Raw genomic sequence first — 18567 nt, 5'->3', positions numbered from 1 at the left:
AGACAGACAGACACACACAAACATAAACAGACACACACAAGCAGACAGACACACACAGACAAACACACACACAAACAGACAGAGAGACACACACACAAAGACAAACTGACACACATTAACAGACAGACACACACAGACAAACAGACACACAAACAGACAGACACACACACACAAACATAAACAGACACACACAAACAGACACACATAAGCAGACAGACACACACAGACAAACAGACACACAAACAGACAGACAGACACACACAAACATAAACAAGCACACACAAACAGACACACATAAGCAGACAGACACACACAGACAAACACACACACAAACAGACAGAGAGACACACACACAAAGACAAACTGACACACATTAACAGACAGACACACACAGACAAACATACACACGCACAAAAAAAGACAGATACATACACAGACAAACAATATACACACATCATAGAATCATAGAAGCCCTACAGTGCAGAAAGAGGCCATTCGGTCCATCATGTCTGCACCGACCACAATCCCACCCAGGCCCTATCCCCATAATCCCTAGTCATTTACGTGCTAATATCTCTAACCTACACATCCCAGGACTCTAAGGGGCAATTTTTAGCATGGCCAATCAACCTAACCTAGCCTGGGTGTCACTCTCTGGTCTCTTCCCAATCCCCCACTGCCCCCCCCAAATCTCTCAACCCACGCAGACACGAGAAGAATGTGCAAACTCCACACAGACAGTGACCCAAGCCAGGAATTGAACCCAGGTCCCTGGAACTGTGAAGCAGCAGTGCTAACCACTGTGCTACCATGCTGCCTATGCACAAACAGACACACACACACGCAAACTGGCACACACACAGACACAGACACACAATGACACAGACACACACAAACATACACTCACAGACAAACACATAGACAGATGTACACACTCAGACACACACAGACACAGTCACACACAAACCACAGACACACACAGAAAAACGGACACACATACACGACTCATACTGACACACATACAGTGACACAGACATACGCACACAGAAAATAGTCACACGCACAAACTCATATACACACATAAAAATAGTGAACCATTGTTTTTTTTAACTCCAAATGGTGTCAATTAAACTTTTCTGCAAAGTAAAACAAAACATTCCTGAATGGTGATTAGTTTCAATGTGTTTTTGATAAATATATAAATTAAATTTGAGCGTCAAAACATTTTTCCCTCATGTAGATTTCTCACGGAGAGGGAGAGGGGAAGGAACAGGTTGCGTTGTGTTGTTGATTTCACTGTATAAGTTTGCTGTCAATATGAGACAGGTCACAGATACAGTCACGCGTGCATAGTCACACACATAGGCATACAGACAGATACACACAGTCACCCCACCCATAGACAGACACACACACACATAGACTCGCATACTCAGATACAGTCACTGCACCCATACAGATACACACACATCCCACCCATACAGACAGACACACACACCCCACACACACATAGACACGTACACTCAGACACAGGCACTCCACCCATACAGGTACACACACACATACCCCACCATACAGACACACACACTCTCACAGTCACTCCTCCCATACAGACACACACACACACTCCCCACACATACATAGGCATGCGCACTCAGGCACAGACACAGGCATACAGATAGACAGACACACCCCACTCACATGTAGACACACACACACACACACACACAGTCATTCCACTGAGACAGATACGTAACCCCACTCATACAGACACGCACACACTCAGATATAGACACACACACAGTCACTCCACTCGTACAGACTCACACACAGTCACTCGGCACAAACACCCACATATCCCCACTCACACCGACTCTCATAGCCATACAAACATTTTTTTTAATAGATCATAGAACCCTACAGTGCAGAAAGAGGCCCTTCGGCCCATCGAGTCTGCACTGAACACAATCCCACCCAGGCCCTACCCCCATATCCCTACATATTATATTCACTAATCCCTCCAACCTACGCATCCCTGGATACTAAGGGGCAATTTCTTAACATGGCCAATCAACCCAACCAGCACATCTTTGGACTGTGGGAGGAAACTGGAGGAAACCCACGCAGACACAAGGAGAACGTGCAAACTCCACACAGACAGTGACCCGAGCCAAGAATCGAACCCAGGACCCCGGAGCTGTGAAGCAGCAGTGCTAACCACTGTGCTACCGTGCCGCAACTCACACACACTTTTGCAAACACATATACTCAGGGCTGCTTACAGACATTATACACATTCAGTCATACATACACACATGTACACTCACTCACTGAGGCACAGATACAGCCTCACAAAGGCATTCATATACACAGAGACACTCTCAGGGGTGCATGTACTCAGACTCAAGGCACAGACACGCACACAAACACACTCACACAGATAGATACCCACACACAGTCACAGGCGCACACACTCACACAGACAGAGGCAGAGATACCCACACACACACACACATATAGATAACATTCAGAGATGCTCTCTCTCACACACACACACACAAACACAGAGGCACAGTTAGCCACGTTCAGACAGACACACACAGACTCTCAGAGACCCGCCCCCCCCTCCCCACCCCACACACTCACAGAGGCACAGGTACCCACAATCAGACACACACAGACTCCCAGGGACACCTCTCCCCCACCCTTCCCCCAAACACACACATGTTGGCACAGACACATACAGGGGCACTCTGCGCCACATACAGACTTAAGACACAGGCACACATACTCACATGTGCACACAATGAGGCAAACACACACACACACACGCACACACTCATCCTTCTCCCTGAAAGTAAACAAGCAAAGTGCAAAATATTTCCCAAAATAAAGCTCTCCTGACCGCTTCTGCCTCAGTCTCTCTCTTTCTCTCTCTCTCCCCTGTGTGCTGCATCAGACTGTGAGTGGCTTTTCTCTCTCTCGCTGGCTCTTTCTCTCTGTAAATACAATAAACAACAGGACGAATGAAGGGGGATTGGTGGGGTGGGGGGGGGGGGGGTGGCGGGGAGTTGGTGGAGAGAGAGAAAAAAAATGCAGTCTCAAAAAAGCTTTGACATTCATTCTTTAGACTCAACTCTAAGCGTCTATGTGCAAGTGTGGGTAACTGCACCCCTCTCCCAAACACACTCACACGCAGTCTGATCCCCATTACCGCCCCCCCACCCCCATCTCCTTCCTCCTCCTTCATTCTCAAAAGGCAAAAGGAAAAGTTTCTTTCCATCTCCGCGATAGGACTCCAGAGAAAATATCTCAACTGCTAACAGGGAAATAGATAGATAGGTGCATGTGCACCAGGATTTGCATGTTCCTAAACACAAAAGCAAGGGAGGAGGTGGAGGTGGGGGGTGCAGAGAACAGAGGGGAGGCGGGAGGAACACAGGGTAAGAGGGGGCACAAAGACGAGGAATGGGTTGCAATTTCTATCTCCACCTTGCAACTTTGGCAAGCTGAACCAGAGGGAGAGAGAGAGGCTGAGACAGAAAAAATATTAATCATATCACCAACTCAGAAACTTGTATTGGGAGGCGGGGGGCGGCGTGGGGAAAGGAGTGTGGGGAAGATTTCAGGTGGGGGGTGGATATTGCAAGGTAAGAGGGTGTGAACGAGAGAAGAGGGGTGAGGGGGGTATACAGGGAGAGAGAGGAGCTAGCGAAGGTACTTACAGTCAAAAGCTCCAAGCCAGAGAGATTAACTAGACGCGTCACACTTGCGTTTCTTTGAGAGAGAGAAAAAAATCTTCATTGTAAAAGTGAATTAAGACACATTGGAGAGAATGAGTCTGTCACCAGTTTCTCTCACACACATACACTCTGTCAATTCCAGCAGTCACATCCTCTCTCCATTTCTCTTTCTCTCTCCTTTTGCAACTTAAGGACATCTTATCAGAGCTTTTTTCTCACTCACTCTCTCTCATTCATTTTTGTGCACCAGTCATTTTGTTTTAAGATTTGTGTGTAGGTATGGGTAGAGGCGTATCTGCCCGCGCACCCGCCCCCACCACCCCTCCCCCCCCAAATATTCTCTCACCACTTCTGCTTTTTTAAAATTGCGATTTATTTGTGTTCAAGATTATGACATTTGATTCTCCCCAAACTCAGTCGTGAGTTACTTTTCTCAGTGCTCCCCTTTTCTCTCCATCCATCTTACAATATTTTTCTCCCCATCTCTCTCTCTGCCCTCCCCCCTCCTTATTTCTGTCCCCCATCCCCTTTGTATCTACTTTTCCATCTCCCTCCCTCTTTGCCATCTCCCTATTTCTCTATCTGCCTTCATCTCTCTCTCCTCATTTCCTTCTTCCTATCTCCTTGCCTCTCCTCCCTCGTCACTCTGTCTCCCTCTCTCTTCCCCATCTCCCTCTTTCTCACTCACCCATCTCTCTCTCCCTCTTTCTAACTTTCCCCATCTCCCTGCCTCTCTTTTTCCCCATCTCGCTACCTCCTCTCTCTTCCCATTTCTCTGCCTCTCTCCCTCTCACCAACTCTCTGCCTCTTTCTAACTATTCCCATTGCTCTGCCTCTATTTCTCCTATCTCTCTCTGCCACATCTTTCTCTCCCCATCTCTCTGCCCCTCTCCATCTCTCTGCCCCCTCTCCATCTCTCTGCCCCCTCTCCATCTCTCTGCCCCCTCTCTCTCTTGTCCCACCTGTTTCTCTCCCTCCCATCTCTCTCCGCCTTGCCTCTCTTTCTCCATATCTGTGTTTCTCTCTCTCTCCCCATCTCTCTCTGCCCCTCTCCAACCCTCTCCCCATCTCTGTTCCTCTCTCCTGCTCACTGTCACTCTTGTTCCACCAGTTCTCTGTCTCTCTCTCTGCTTCTCTCTCCAGCTCTCCTCCCCTCTCCCTATCTCTGCCTCTCTCCCCCATCTCTCTCTCTCCACCTGTCTCCCCACTTCTCTGTCTGTCTGTCCATTTTCCTGCCTCTCTCTCTCTCTCTCTGGTTCTACTTCTCCTTCCTTCCCCATCACTCTGCCTTTCTCCCTCTCTCTTTCAATCTCTCTGTTCCCCTTTCCACGCCCCTCTTTCTCTATATGTCTCTCCTCTCTGCCTCCCAATCTCGTTCTCTGCCCCCCACTGCCTCCTACTCTCTGCCCCCAAACCCTCCCTTCCCGCCACCTCCCACCCATCACCCCTCTGCTCTCTGCTTCCCTCTTTCGCCATCTCTTGGCCTCCCTTTCTCTCCCTCTCATCTCTTTGCCTTTCTTTCACCATCTCCCTCCCTCTCTCTCTCCCTCTTCTCTCTCCCCCCATTTATCTTGCCACCTCTCCCTTTTCCCATCTTCATTCCCTCCCTCTCCCTCCATCTCTCTGCCTCTCCTTTCTTTGCCCATCTTTCTATGGACCTCTTTCTCCCCATCTTTTGGCACTCTCCCCTCCCCTTCCCGCTCTCTGAGTATAATTTTACAGTTAAAAGGAATTTGCTTTTTGAATTCAAATCAGAAAGAAATACTATTTAATTAGTGAGTGCTCCAAACAAAATAGGATTATTGAGAGAGAGAGAAAAACAGAGAGAGAGAGGAAAACAGATAGAGAGAATCATAGAATCCTACAGTGCAGAACGAGGCCCTTCGGCCCATCGAGTCTGCACCGAACACAATCCCACCCATATCCCTACATATTTTACCTACTAAGCCCACTAACCTACACATCTCAGAACACTAAGAGGCAATTTAGCGTGGCCAATCAACCTAACCTGCACATCTTTGGACTGTGGGAGGAAACAAATACCTGGAGGAAACCCACGCAGACACGAGGAGAAAGTGCAAACTCCACACAGACAGTGACCCAAGCCGGGAATTGAACCCAGGTCCCTGGAACTGTGAAGCAGCAGTGCTAACAACTGTGCTACCGTGCCGCTCCAAAAGAGAGAGAAAGAGACAGAGACAGAGAAAGAGAGGGAGAAGGAGAGAGAGAGACTGAGAGAAAGACAGACAGAGAGAGAGCAAGACAGAGAGAGGGACAAAGACACAGAGAGGGAGAGAGAGAGGCTGAGAAAAAGACAGACAGAGAGAGGCAGAGAGAGAGAGACAGAGGCAAGATAGAGAGAAAGAGAGAGACAGAGAGAGAGCGTGAGACAGAGAGAGAGGGAGACAGACAGACAGAGGAAGAGAGAGACAGAGACAGAGAGAAAGCGAGACAAAGAGAGAGGGAGACTGAGACAGAGAGAGACAGACAGAGAGAGACAGAACGGTGACTGGATGCTCGTGAAGGTTATAGACTGTGACCGAGCTGTTTACTGCAAACTTCTGTGACCATGGATTCCAGATCCACCATCCATTTGGATTTCTGTACATCCCTATTTCTCACTTTCCATTTATCAGTTGATACTGTACATACATCAATTATTTTGTGCCTCTGCAAATATATATATATATCGACACCATCCAGGACAAAGTAGCCCCACTTTGATACATCCAGGACAAAGTAGCCCCACAAACACTCACTCCCTCCACTACCCACGCACAGTGACCGCAGTGTGTGTGTACCGTCTACAAGATACACTGCAGCGACTCGCCGAGGCTCCTTCAACGGCGCCTTCCAAACCCACCATCTCTACCGTCTAGAAGGACAAAGGACAGCAGACACATGGGGAACACCACCACCTGCAAGTTCCCCTCCGAACCCCGACTTGGAAATATATCGGCTGTTCCTTCAGAGTCAGAGAGGTTTATAGTATGAAAACAGGCCCTTCAGCCAAACTTATCCATGCCGCCCTTTGTTTTTAAAACCCCTAAGCTAATCCCAACTGCCTGCATTAGGCCCATATCCCTCTACACCCGTCATACCCATGTAACTATCTAAATGTTTTTTAAAAGACAAAATTGTACCCGCCTCTACTACAATCTCTGGCACCTTGTTCCAGACACTCACCACTCTCTGTGTGAAAAAAATTGCCCCTCTGGACACTTTTGTATCTCTCCCTTCTCACCTTAAGCCTAAGCCCTCTAGTTTTAGACTCCCCTACCTTTTGGAAAAAGGTATTGACTATCTAGCTGATCTGTGCCCCTTATTATTTTACAGACCTCTATAAGATCACCCTTCAGCCTTCTATATCCCAGAGAAAAAAGTCCCAGTCTATCCAGCTTCTCCTTATCACTCAATCCATCAAGTCCTGGTAGCATCCCAGTAAATCTTTTCTGCACTCACTGTGGCTGGGATCCAAATCCTGGAACTCCCTCCCTAATAGGACTGTGAGTGTTACCGACACCTCACAGGGTCTGCAGCAGTTCAAGAATGGCGGCTCATCCACCACATTCTCAAGGGGCAATTAGGATGGGCAATAAATGGCGGGGCCAGCCAGCAATGCCCACATCTTGTGAATGTGTTGAATTCACTACAACAGGAAGTAGTTGAGGCTAAAACCCTGTGTGATTTCGAGAAAGAATTAGAGAGAGCCCGTGGGGCGAAATAGATTGAGAGATATGTGGCGCGGGGATACAGGAGGAGGAGGAGGGAATCAAGATACTGAGTTTGATGATTAGCGGTGATCAAAATGAATGGTGGAGCAGGTCGAAAGGCCAAATGTTCTACTCCTGCTTCTGGTTTCTATGTTTGCAAGGGGCCTTAGATTCATAGAGTTTCACAGCACAGAGAGAGACCATTCAGCCCATTGTGTCTGCACTGGCTGGTGGGGGGTCGAAGGTAACCCTTCAGGGGTAGTGGTATCCTGTCCGGTGCAGCTGAAGGACTGAAATTGTGTTTGCGAGGCAGTGCTGAGAGCACTTACTTGGGAATCCAGGGGGGGGATAAAGTATCTTGGGAGAGGAGACGGAAATCCTGCTGGGTGGGTAGTCAAGTTGGAGAGAACGCCAAGATCAGATCGTCAAAAGTGAAGACCGGGATCCCTCGTTGTGAGAGACAGACAGAATTTCAACAAGTTTGTTTGGCTCACTGATGTCTGCGTGGGTTGCTGAGAAATCCGTGGCATCTGCCTTGGTCGCCCCTGCCATTTACTGAGCCGTGTGATGTGCTTGGCTAACTTCGTTGTTTCACGTGTACCTCATGTTAACTTTGATTATTATGGTATATGATGATATTGAAAATAGGTTTGATTCGATTTATTATTGTCACATGTATTGGGATACAGTGAAAAGTATTGTCTCTTGCGCGCTATACAGACAAAGCATACCATTCACAGAGGAAAGGAGAGGGTGCATAATAGAACATAGAACACTACAGCACAAACAGGCCCTTCGGCCCACAAGTTGCACTGATCACATCCACACCTACCAAGCCACAGAACTATCTGTAACTCCCAATCCCATTAAATGCCATATACTCATCCAGAAGCCGATTCCACTCACACACCACCCTCTCAGTGAAAGATTTACCCCTAGTGTAGTTACCCATAATGTCGTGTTACAGTCACAGCGAGGGTGTAGAGAAAGATCAACTTAATGTGAGGTGGGTCCATTCAAAAGTCTGATGGCAGCAGGGAAGAAGCTGTTCTAGAAACGATCGGTACGTGTCCTCAAATTTTTGTATCTTTTTCCTGATGGAAGAAGGTGGCAGAGAGTGTGTCCGGGGTGCCTGGAGTCCTTGATTATGCTGGCCATAATGCTTGATTATCCAACACCTTCTCAAGAGGATGGATCCAGTGACACCCACATCCCTTCAAAAAAATGGAAGGGCAAATTCACAACATGTAACACTGTAATCACCATTTAGTGTCTAAAGATGGGCTCCATCACTATCTTTCACCACTTGGATTTCTCTTGTGCATGCTCACCTGTCCCCTGTCCTTCTAGCTGCCCTTCTTAAACTTGCTGCAGTCATAGACTCATAGAACCCTACAGTGCAGATAGAGGCCCTTCAGCCCATCAAGTCTGCACCGACCACAATCCCACCCAGGCCCTACCCCCATACTCCTACATATTTTACCCACTAATCCAAGCATCTCAGAACACCAAGGGGCAATTTTAGCACGGCCAATCAATCTAACCCGCACATCTTTGGACTGTGGGAGGAAACCAGAGCACCCAGAGGAAACCCACACAAACACGAGGAGAATGTGCAAACTCCACACAGTGACCCGAGCCGGGAATCGAACCTAGGATCCTGGAGCTGTGAAGCAGCAGTGCTAACCACTGTGCTACTGTGCCACCCCTTGTGTGGTGTGGGTAACACCCACAGTGCTGTTACGGAGGGAGTTCCAGGATTTGGATCCCAGCCACAGTGAAAGAACAGCTGATACATTCCCAAGTCAGGATGGAGAGTGGGGCTCGGAGGGAGAACTGGTAGCGGTGCCCCCCATGTGTCTGTTGCCCCTTGGCCTTCTAGACAGCAGAGATGGCAGGTTTGGAAGGTGCTGTCGAAGGAGCCTCGGCGAGTCGCTGCGGTGCATCTTGTAGATGGTACACACACACTGCTGTCACTGTGTGTGGGTGGTGGTGGGAGAGAATGTTTGTGGATGGGGTGCCCATCAAAGCTTTGTTCTGCACGGTATCGAGCTTCTCAAATGTTGTTGGAGCCGCGCTCATCTGGGAAAATGGTGAGTATTCCATCACCAAGACCTGTGCCTTGTAGATGATGGATAGGCTTTGGGGCAAGTCAGGAGGTGAGTTACTGTCCACAGATTCAGCCTTTCTCCATGTGATTCTCCATCCCAGAAGAACACAGTATCCGTAATGAGGTCAGAAAACTCATGAATGTGAGAAAACCAAAAGTGGGAAAGAAATGATGTTGAAAATGGAAACTGTCACAGAAAATTGGGCAGCATTCACTCTGACAACACATTGGCTGGGTGTCTGAGAAGGTCAGGGCGCTCAGGGAAAGCAATTGAATCAGTGTGGACACAGCTTTACTCTGTTATTTAACCCCGTGCTGTACCTGTCCTGGGAGTGTTTGATGGGGGGACAGTGTAGAGGGAGCTTTACTCTGTATCTAACCCCGTGCTGTACCTGTCCCTGGGAGTGTTTGGTGGGGGACAGTGTAGAGGGAGCTTTACTCTGTATCTAACCCCGTGCTGTACCTGTCCTGGGAGTGTTTGATGGGGACAGTGTAGAGGGAGCTTTACTCTATATCTAACCCTGTGTTATACCTGTCCTGGGAGTGTTTGTAATGGCGGCCATTTGCTGTCCTGTTGGGAGCCAGTGAAATCAGTCCCCCTGTCCTCCAACAAAATGGCCACCTTCTCTCAATCTCTCTGCATCTTTCTTAAAGCTGCCTGATCTCACCGACACATGCGTCTCCCTCCAACAGCGTGCAACCCCCACCTCCCCAACAACCCACGACCGTCTCACTGCTCCATTCTGCCAAGCAACAGGACGTGTTTTCAACTCATTAATCTCATACTAATTCTGGTTGCTGTGGCAACTGGCCTCTCTCTCCAAGGCCCTGTTTGAAGTTGCGCACTCCCCACTGGGGGGAAAATGTGTGCCGGCCTTTCAAAGTGATTAAGAAAGAAAAGTTTTTTTTGGCAGTGGAAGGGTGGGTTTGGGGGCAGCGGGGGGGCGGGGCGGAGGGGGAGGGGGTTTCGCCGACGCCCAGCCTCCAGTTTTTATGGTAATCGGCCCTTTTATTTTTCAGGCAAGTGAAAGACGGACGATAATGTACTTTGGCCCAGGTTCGTCAGCCGATTCAGTAAACCTGAATGTCGGATAGAATGAAAGAGAGAGAGAGAGAGTGTGTGAGAGAGATAGTGCGAGAGGGAAAGGGCAAAACACAAAGTAAGAGAAACAGTGCACGAGAGAAAGTGAGAATAGAGAGAGAGAGGGAGGGAGGGACGGAGAAAGACACAGGAATAGGAGACAGTGGAAGAGGGAAAAAGAGTGCTGGAGAGCAGGATACAGCGAGAATCGGGATGGGGGTGGGGTGGGGGCAGACCGAGATGGAAGACAGTGAGTGAGCGCAGGACAGAACAAGGGCGAGAGGTAGAGAGAGAGGGACAGCGCAAACGAGAAAGGGACAGAGCGAGGAACAAAGAGAGATGGGGCGGAGAGAGGGACAGAGAAAGAGGGACAGAGCAAAAGACCGACAGTGCAAACGAGAAAGGGACAGAGCAATGAACAGAGAGGTGAGGCAGAGAGTGAGAGGGACAGAGAGAGAGAGAGGGACAGAGAGAGAAGGACAGAGCGAGAGATGGACAGAGCGAGAGATGGACAGGGCGAGAGAGGGACAGGGCGAGAGAGGGACAGAGCGCGAGAGGGACAGAGCGAGAGAGGGACAGAGCGAGAGAGGGACAGAGCGAGAGAGGGACAGAGCGAGAGAGGGACAGAGCGAGAGAGGGACACGGCGAGAGAGGGACACACAGAGAGAGGGACACGGCGAGAGAGGGACACAGCAGAGAGGGACACAGCAGAGGGGGAAAGAGCGAGACAGGGAAAGAGCGCGAGAGGGACAGAGCGCGAGAGGGACAGAGCGCGAGAGGGACAGAGCGAGAGAGGGACACACAGAGAGAGGGACACACAGAGAGAGGGACACACAGAGAGAGGGACACACAGAGAGAGGGACAGGGCGAGAGAGGGACAGGGCAAGAGAGGGGCAGAGCGCGAGAGGGACAGAGCGAGAGAGGGACACACAGAGAGAGGGACACACAGAGAGAGGGACACACAGAGAGAGGGACACACAGAGAGGTACACACAGAGAGGTAAAGAGCGAGCAAAGGACGGACCGAGAGAGGGACAGAGTGAGAGAGGGACAGAGCGAGAGAGAGACAGAGAGAGGGAGAGGGACAGAGAGAGGGAGAGGGACAGAGAGAGGGAGAGGGACAGAGAGAGGGAGAGGGACAGAAAGGGAGAGAGGGACAGAGAGGGAGAGAGGGACAGAGAGGGAGAGAGGGACAGAGAGAGAGAGAGAGGGACAGAGAGAGAGAGGGACACAGCGAGAGAAGGACACAGCGAGAGAAGGACAGAGCGAGAGAGGGACAGAGCGAGAGAGGGACAGAGCGAGAGAGGGACAGAGCGAGAGAGGGGGACAGAGAGAGAGAGAGGGACAGAGAGTGAGAGAGAGAGAGAGAGAGGAACAGAGAGAGAGAGAGGGACAGAGGGAGAGAGAGGGACAGAGTGAGAAAGGGACAGGGACAGATCCAGGGAGTGAAGGACAGACTGAGAGAGAGAGGGAGCGAGTGGTTGGGGTGTGGAATGTGATAGTGGAGTCAGACACGTTAGGAACTTTCAAGCAGTTATTGGATAGGCACATGGAGAACAACAGAATGATAGGGAGTGGGATAGTTTGATCTTGGGTTTGGACATAGCTTGGCGCAACATCGAGGGCCGAAGGGCCTGTACTGTGCTGTACTGTTCTATGTTCAATGAGAGATTTAGGGGCAGAACAAGAGAATGGGGGAGACAACTGGGGACAGAGCAAGGTAAAGAGAGAGAGGGAACAGAGTGAGAGAGACACACAGATCACATGGAACAAAGCAAAAAACAGAGCATGAGAGTGTGGGCTGGACAAAGAGACAAGAATGGGAGAAACAGAGAGAGAGAGAGGGAGAGAGAAAGTACGCAAGAGGTAGAGGCAAAGCGAGAGATGGGGACAGAGTATGAGAGAGGGCAGAGAGAAGAAAGGAGAGAGCACTGGCGAAATAACCCCGTTCAGTGAAGGGTTACAGGTCTCAATAAGACTCTGTGGCTAGCTCTGCTAGTGAGAGAGGGTGGCGGCGGGGGGCGGGGGGGCGGGTCAGAGAGAGAGAGAGAGAGACAGATAGACAGACAGAGAGAGAGGGAGGCAGAGACAGACAGACAGAGAGAGAGAAAAAGTGGGAAAGGGGGTCAGAGAAAGAGGGAGAGAGAGAGAAAGAGAGAAAGGGGGTCAGAGAGAGAGAGAGCAACCTGCGAAATATCCTGAGTTTTCTCCCTGCCAGTGATGGGTTACAGGTCCAATTAGAGCTCCCGAGCTACCCCTGCTGGCAAGTGAGAGAGGGAGAGAGAGAGACAGGCAGAGAGAGAGAGACAGGCAGAGATACACAGCGAGAGGGAGAGAGACAGAGAGAACGAGGAACAAAGAAAACTACAGCACAGGAACAGGTCCTTCAGCCCTCCAAGCCTCCCCGACACTAAAATCCCCTTCCCTTCCGGAGACCACATCCCTCTATTCCCAACCTATTCATGTATTTGTTAGGATGCTCCTTAAAGGTCACTACCGTATCCGCTTCCACTGCCTCCCCCGTCAGCGAGTTCCAGGCACCCATTACTCTCAGTGTAAAAAATCTGCCTTGTACATCTCCTTTAAACCTTGCCCTTCGCACCTTAAACCTATGCCTCCTCGTAACTGATCCTTCTATCTTGGGAAAAAGCTTTTGACTATCCATTGACAGAGAGTTGAGAGAGACAGGTAGATAGATAGAGAGGCAGAGAGTCACACACACACACACGACACACACATACAGAAAGAGAGGCAGAGATAAAGACATCTGAGAGACAGAGAGAGGGAGAGACAGGCGGGGAGATAGAGAGAGAAAGAGAGAGAGAGACCGAGAGAGAGCTGGAGACCAGGACAGAGGAAGAGATGGTACAGAGAAGAGGAAGAAAGAAGGGAGAGAAATAGAGAGCAGGATAGACGGACAGAGCAAGGAGACATTGACTGATAGGGACAGAGCAAGATAAAGAAAGAGGGAGATTGTATGAAATACAAAATAAGAGAAACAGAGCACGATATAGAGTGGGATAGAGAAAGGGACAGGAATGAGAGACACAGACAAAGAGACAGCCAGTGAGAAAGATGGGCAGAGAATGGACAAGATGGGGGTAGAGAAAGAGAGAGAGAGAAAACACAAAGCAGGAGAGAGAGAGACAGACAGGTGGGCAGAGAGTGGACAAGGTGGAGACAAAGGAGAGCAAGAGAGAGGAGATGGGAGGGCTGCAGGAAGACAGACATAGAGAAATGGACAGTGACAGAGACAGGGAGAAGATAGAATTACAGAAAGGTAGGGCAAGGGCAGGCCGATTGACCCATCGTGCCTGAGCTGTCCCCCATCCTCGGTTCTTTTTATGTCTGCCTGTCACTCCGTGAGCTTCTCATTCTCCAGTACTCTTTCATGTAGTTATTTCGGTGATCAGATTCCGCTACCTTCTCAGGTAGGGCGTTCCGGACCCCGACGACCCTCACCTTCCCTCTGAAGATCTCAGCCAGTGGGTTGAAATCTCTGACCTCTGGTCATTGACCTGCTCTGTACAGACCTTTTTTTTCTCACCCAGAGTGGTTGGGGTGTGGAATGCACCCTCTGGAAGTGTGTTGGAAGCAGGTTCAATCGAGACATTCAAGAGGGCTTTAGATGACTATTTATAGAGTCACAGAGGTTTACAGCGTGGAAACAGGCCCTTCAGCCCAACTTGTTCATGTCGCCTTTTTTTTAAACCCCTAAGCTAGTCTCAATTGCCCGCATTTGGCCCAAATCCCTCTGCACCCATCTTATCCATGTAACTGCTTTTTAAAAGACAAAACTGTACCCGCCTCCAGCAGCTTGTTCCAGACACTTACCACCCTCTGTGTGAAAAAATTGCATCTCTGGACCCTTTTGAACCTCTCCCCTCTCACATTAAACTTATAGTTTTAGACTCCCCTACCTTTAGAAAAAGATATTGACTGTCTAGCTGAGCTGTGCCCCTCATTATTTTATAGATCTCTATAAGATCACCCCTCAGCCTTCTATGCTCCATAGAAAAAGGTCCCAGTCTATCCAGCTTCTCCCTATAACTCGAACCATCAAGTCCCGGTAGTATCCTAGTAAATCTCTTCTGCACTCGTTCTAGTTTAATATCCTTTCTCGTCGGGTGACCAGATCTGTACACAGTATTCCAAGTGTGGCCTTACCAATGTCTCGTACAACTTCAACAAGACGTCCCAACTCCTGCATTCAATGTTCTGATCAATGAAACCAAGCATGCTGAATGCCTTCTTCACCACTCTGTCCACCTCTGGCTCCACTTTCAAGGAGCTATGAACCTGTACCCCTAGATCTCTTTGTTCTGTAACTCTCCCCAACGCCCTACCTTTAACTGAGTAAGTCCTGCCCTGGTTCAATCTACCAAAATGCATCACCTCGCACTTATCTAAATTAAATTCCATCTGCCATTCGTCAGCCCACTGGCCCAGTTGATCAAGATCCTGTTGCAATCGGAGATAATCTTTTTCACTGTCCATTATGCCACTAATCTTGGTGTCATCTGCAAACTCACTAACTATGCCTCCTATATTCTCCAAATCATTAATATAAATGACAAATAACAGTGGACCCAGCACCGATCCCTGAGGTACATCGCTGGTCACAGGCCTCCAGTTTGAAAAACAACCCTCTATAACCACCTTTGCTCCTGTCATCAAGCCAATTTTGTATCCATTTAGCTATCTCACCCTGGATCTCGGGAGATTTAACCTTATGTAACAATCTACCATGTGGTACCTTGTCAAAGGCCTTGCTCAAGTCCACGTAGACAACATCAACTGCACTGCCCTCATCTACCTTCCTGCTTACCCCTTCAAAAAACTTAATCAAATTTGTGAGACATGATTTTCCACTCACAAAGCCATGCTGACTATCCCTAATTAGTCCTTGTGTCTCTAAATGCCTGACTCTCAAAATACTTCCCAACAACTTACCCACCACAGATGTGAGGCTCACTGGCCTGTAGTTCCCAGGCTTTTCCCTGCAACCTTTTTTATACACAAAAGCACATTTGCCACCCTCCAATTTTCAGGCACCTCAGCCATGACTATCGAAGATTCAAATATCTCTGTTAGGGACCCGCAATTTCCTTCTTAGCCTCCCACAATGTCCTGGGATACACTTCATCAGGTCTCAGGGATTTATCTACCTTGCTGCGCTTTAAGACTTCCAGCACCTCCTTCTCTGTTATATGTACACTCCTCAAGACATCACTATTTATTTCCCTAAATTTCCGAACATCTATGCTTTTCCCAACAGTAAATATTGATGAGAAATATTCATTTAGGATCTCATCCATCTCCTGTGGATCCGCACAAAGATGACCTTGTTGATCCTTAAGAGGCCCTAATCTCTCCCTCGTTACTCTTTTGGCCTTTATGTATTTGTAGAAGTTCTCTGGATTCTCCGTTGTCTTATCTGTCAAAACCATCTCATGTCCCCTTTTTGCCCTCTACAATATGCCAGAGGTGGGGAGGTTACATCACTCACCAGCAGGGGTAGCCAGGGAGCTCTAATTCGACCTGTAACCTGTCCCTGGCAGGGAGAAAACATGTTATTTTGCAGGTCGCACTCTATATTTCCCTCTGTCTGAAACCCTGTCCCACTCTGTCTCTCTCTGATCCCCCTGTCCCACTCTCTCTGACCCCTGTCCCACTCTCTCTCTTTCTTGCCCTGCCCCCTCCCCATCCCACTGTCTCTCTCAATCTGACCCCCTGTCCCATTCTCTCTCCCTCTCTCTCTGACTTCCTGTCCCACTCTCTTTCTCTCTCTGACCACCCTGTCTCATGCTCTCCCTCTCTCTCTCTGATCCCCGTCTCACTCACTCTCTTTCTCTGACCACCCTGTCCCACTCTCTCTCTCTGACCCTGGCATAAGAACATAAGAAATAGGAGCAGGAGTAGGCCATCTAGCCCTTCGAGCCTGCTCCGCCATTCAATAAGATCATGGCTGATCTGAAGTGGCTCAGTTCCACTTTCCCGCTTTCTCCCCATAACCCTTAATCCCCTTGCCTACCAAAAACCTATCTACCCGTGACTTAAATATATTTAGCAAGGTAGCCTCTACCACTTCAACGGGCAGAGAATTCCAGAGATTCACCACCCTTTGAATGAAGAAGTTCCTCCTCAACTCCATTCTAAACTGCGCCACCGCCCCCCCCCCCCACCCCCCCTTATCTTGAGGCTGTGCCCTCTAGTCCTGCTGTTGGGGAAAAGATACAGAAGTCTGAGGTCACATACCAACCAACTCAAGAACAGCTTCTTCCCTGCTGCTGTCAGACATTTGAATGGACCTACCTCGCACTAAGTTGATCTTTCTCTACACCCTAGCTGTGACTGCAACACTATGTTCTGCACTCTCTCGTTTCCTTCTCTATGAACGTTATGTTTTGTCTGTATAACGCGCAAAAACAATAAAAACAATAATTTTCACTGTATATATGTGACAATAATAAATCAAATCAAATCAAATCGAAACTGAAGCACCTGGAGAAAACCCATGTAGACACTGGGAGAACGTGCAGACTCATACAGACAAGCCGTGAATCAAACCTGGGAATCTGGCGCTGTGAGGAAGCAGTGCTAACCACTGTGTTACCTTGCTGCCCTCCATTTCTTATGTTCTGGTGTTGTGGGTGAGCCACTCTGCATGAACCTGCTGCATCCCCGCGTGGTGTGGCTAACACCCACAATGCCGTTGGGGAAGGATTTCCAGGATTTTGACCTTAGCCACAGTGAAGGAATGGCTGATATATTCCCGAGTCGGGATGGTGAGTAGGGCTCGGAGGGGGAACTTGCTGGTGGTGGTGTTCCCCATGTGTCTGACAGCCTTGATTCATCAAATGATAGAGACTATGAACATACGAATAAGGAGCAGGAGTCTGATCGGACTGTAAGCTCGACCCTCGATTCCTGCCACAATGATAATTAACAAGGGAGTAAAAGGTTAAGAACATATATAACTCTGCCTTAAAAATATTCATAGACTCCTCTGTTTGTGGATTTGGAAGGGGCTGTCCGAGGAGCCTTGGTGAGTCGCTGCGGTGCATCTTGCAGATGGTACATATGATGGAATACTCTCCACTTGCCTGGATGAGCATGGCTCCGACAACACTTCAGAAGTTTGACACCATCCAAGGAGTTAATCAGGAGAGTGCAGGACAACAGAGGGATCTGGGAATACAGATACATAATTCTCTAAAAGTGGCATCACACGTAGATAGGGTCGTAAAGAGTGCTTTTGGAACATTGGCCTTTATAAATCAAAGTGTTGAGTATAAGAGTTGGAATGTTATGGTGAGGTTGTATAAAACACTGGTGAGGCTGAATTTAGAGTATTTGTGCAGTTTTGGTCACCTAATTACAGGAAAGATGTAAATAAAGTTGAAAGAGTGAAGAGAAGGTTTACAAGGATAGAACATAGAACACTACAGCACAAACAGGCCCTTCGGCCCACAAGTTGCGCCGATCATACCCCTACCTACTAGGCCTATCTATAACCCTCAATCCCATTAAATCCCATGTACTCATCCAGACTCTTGTTGCCGGGACTTGAGAAACTGAGTTACAGGGAAAGGTTGAATAGGTTAGGACTTCATTCCCTGGAGCGTAGAAGAATGAGGGGAGATTTGAACATAGAACATTACAGCGCAGAACAGGCCCTTCGGCCCACGATGTTGCGCCGACCAGTGAAAACAAAAACAACAACAATGACCCACTAACCTAAACCAATCCCTTTTCGTCCATAAACCTGTCCACAGACCTCTTAAACGCCCCCAAACTAGGCGCATTTACAACTGCAGCAGGCAGGGCATTCCAATCCCTCACCACCCTCTGGGTAAAGAACCTACCCCTGACATCTGTCCTATAACTACCCCCCCTTAGTTTAAAGCCATGCCCCCTC

The sequence above is a fragment of the Carcharhinus amblyrhynchos genome, unplaced genomic scaffold, assembly GCF_965287045.1.
Source record: "Carcharhinus amblyrhynchos unplaced genomic scaffold, sCarAmb.v2.hapA scaffold_39, whole genome shotgun sequence".
In the NCBI taxonomy this organism is placed as follows: domain Eukaryota; kingdom Metazoa; phylum Chordata; class Chondrichthyes; order Carcharhiniformes; family Carcharhinidae; genus Carcharhinus; species Carcharhinus amblyrhynchos.
The sequence above is the reverse complement of the archived record's forward strand: the minus strand, read 5'-3'. Positions refer to the sequence as shown.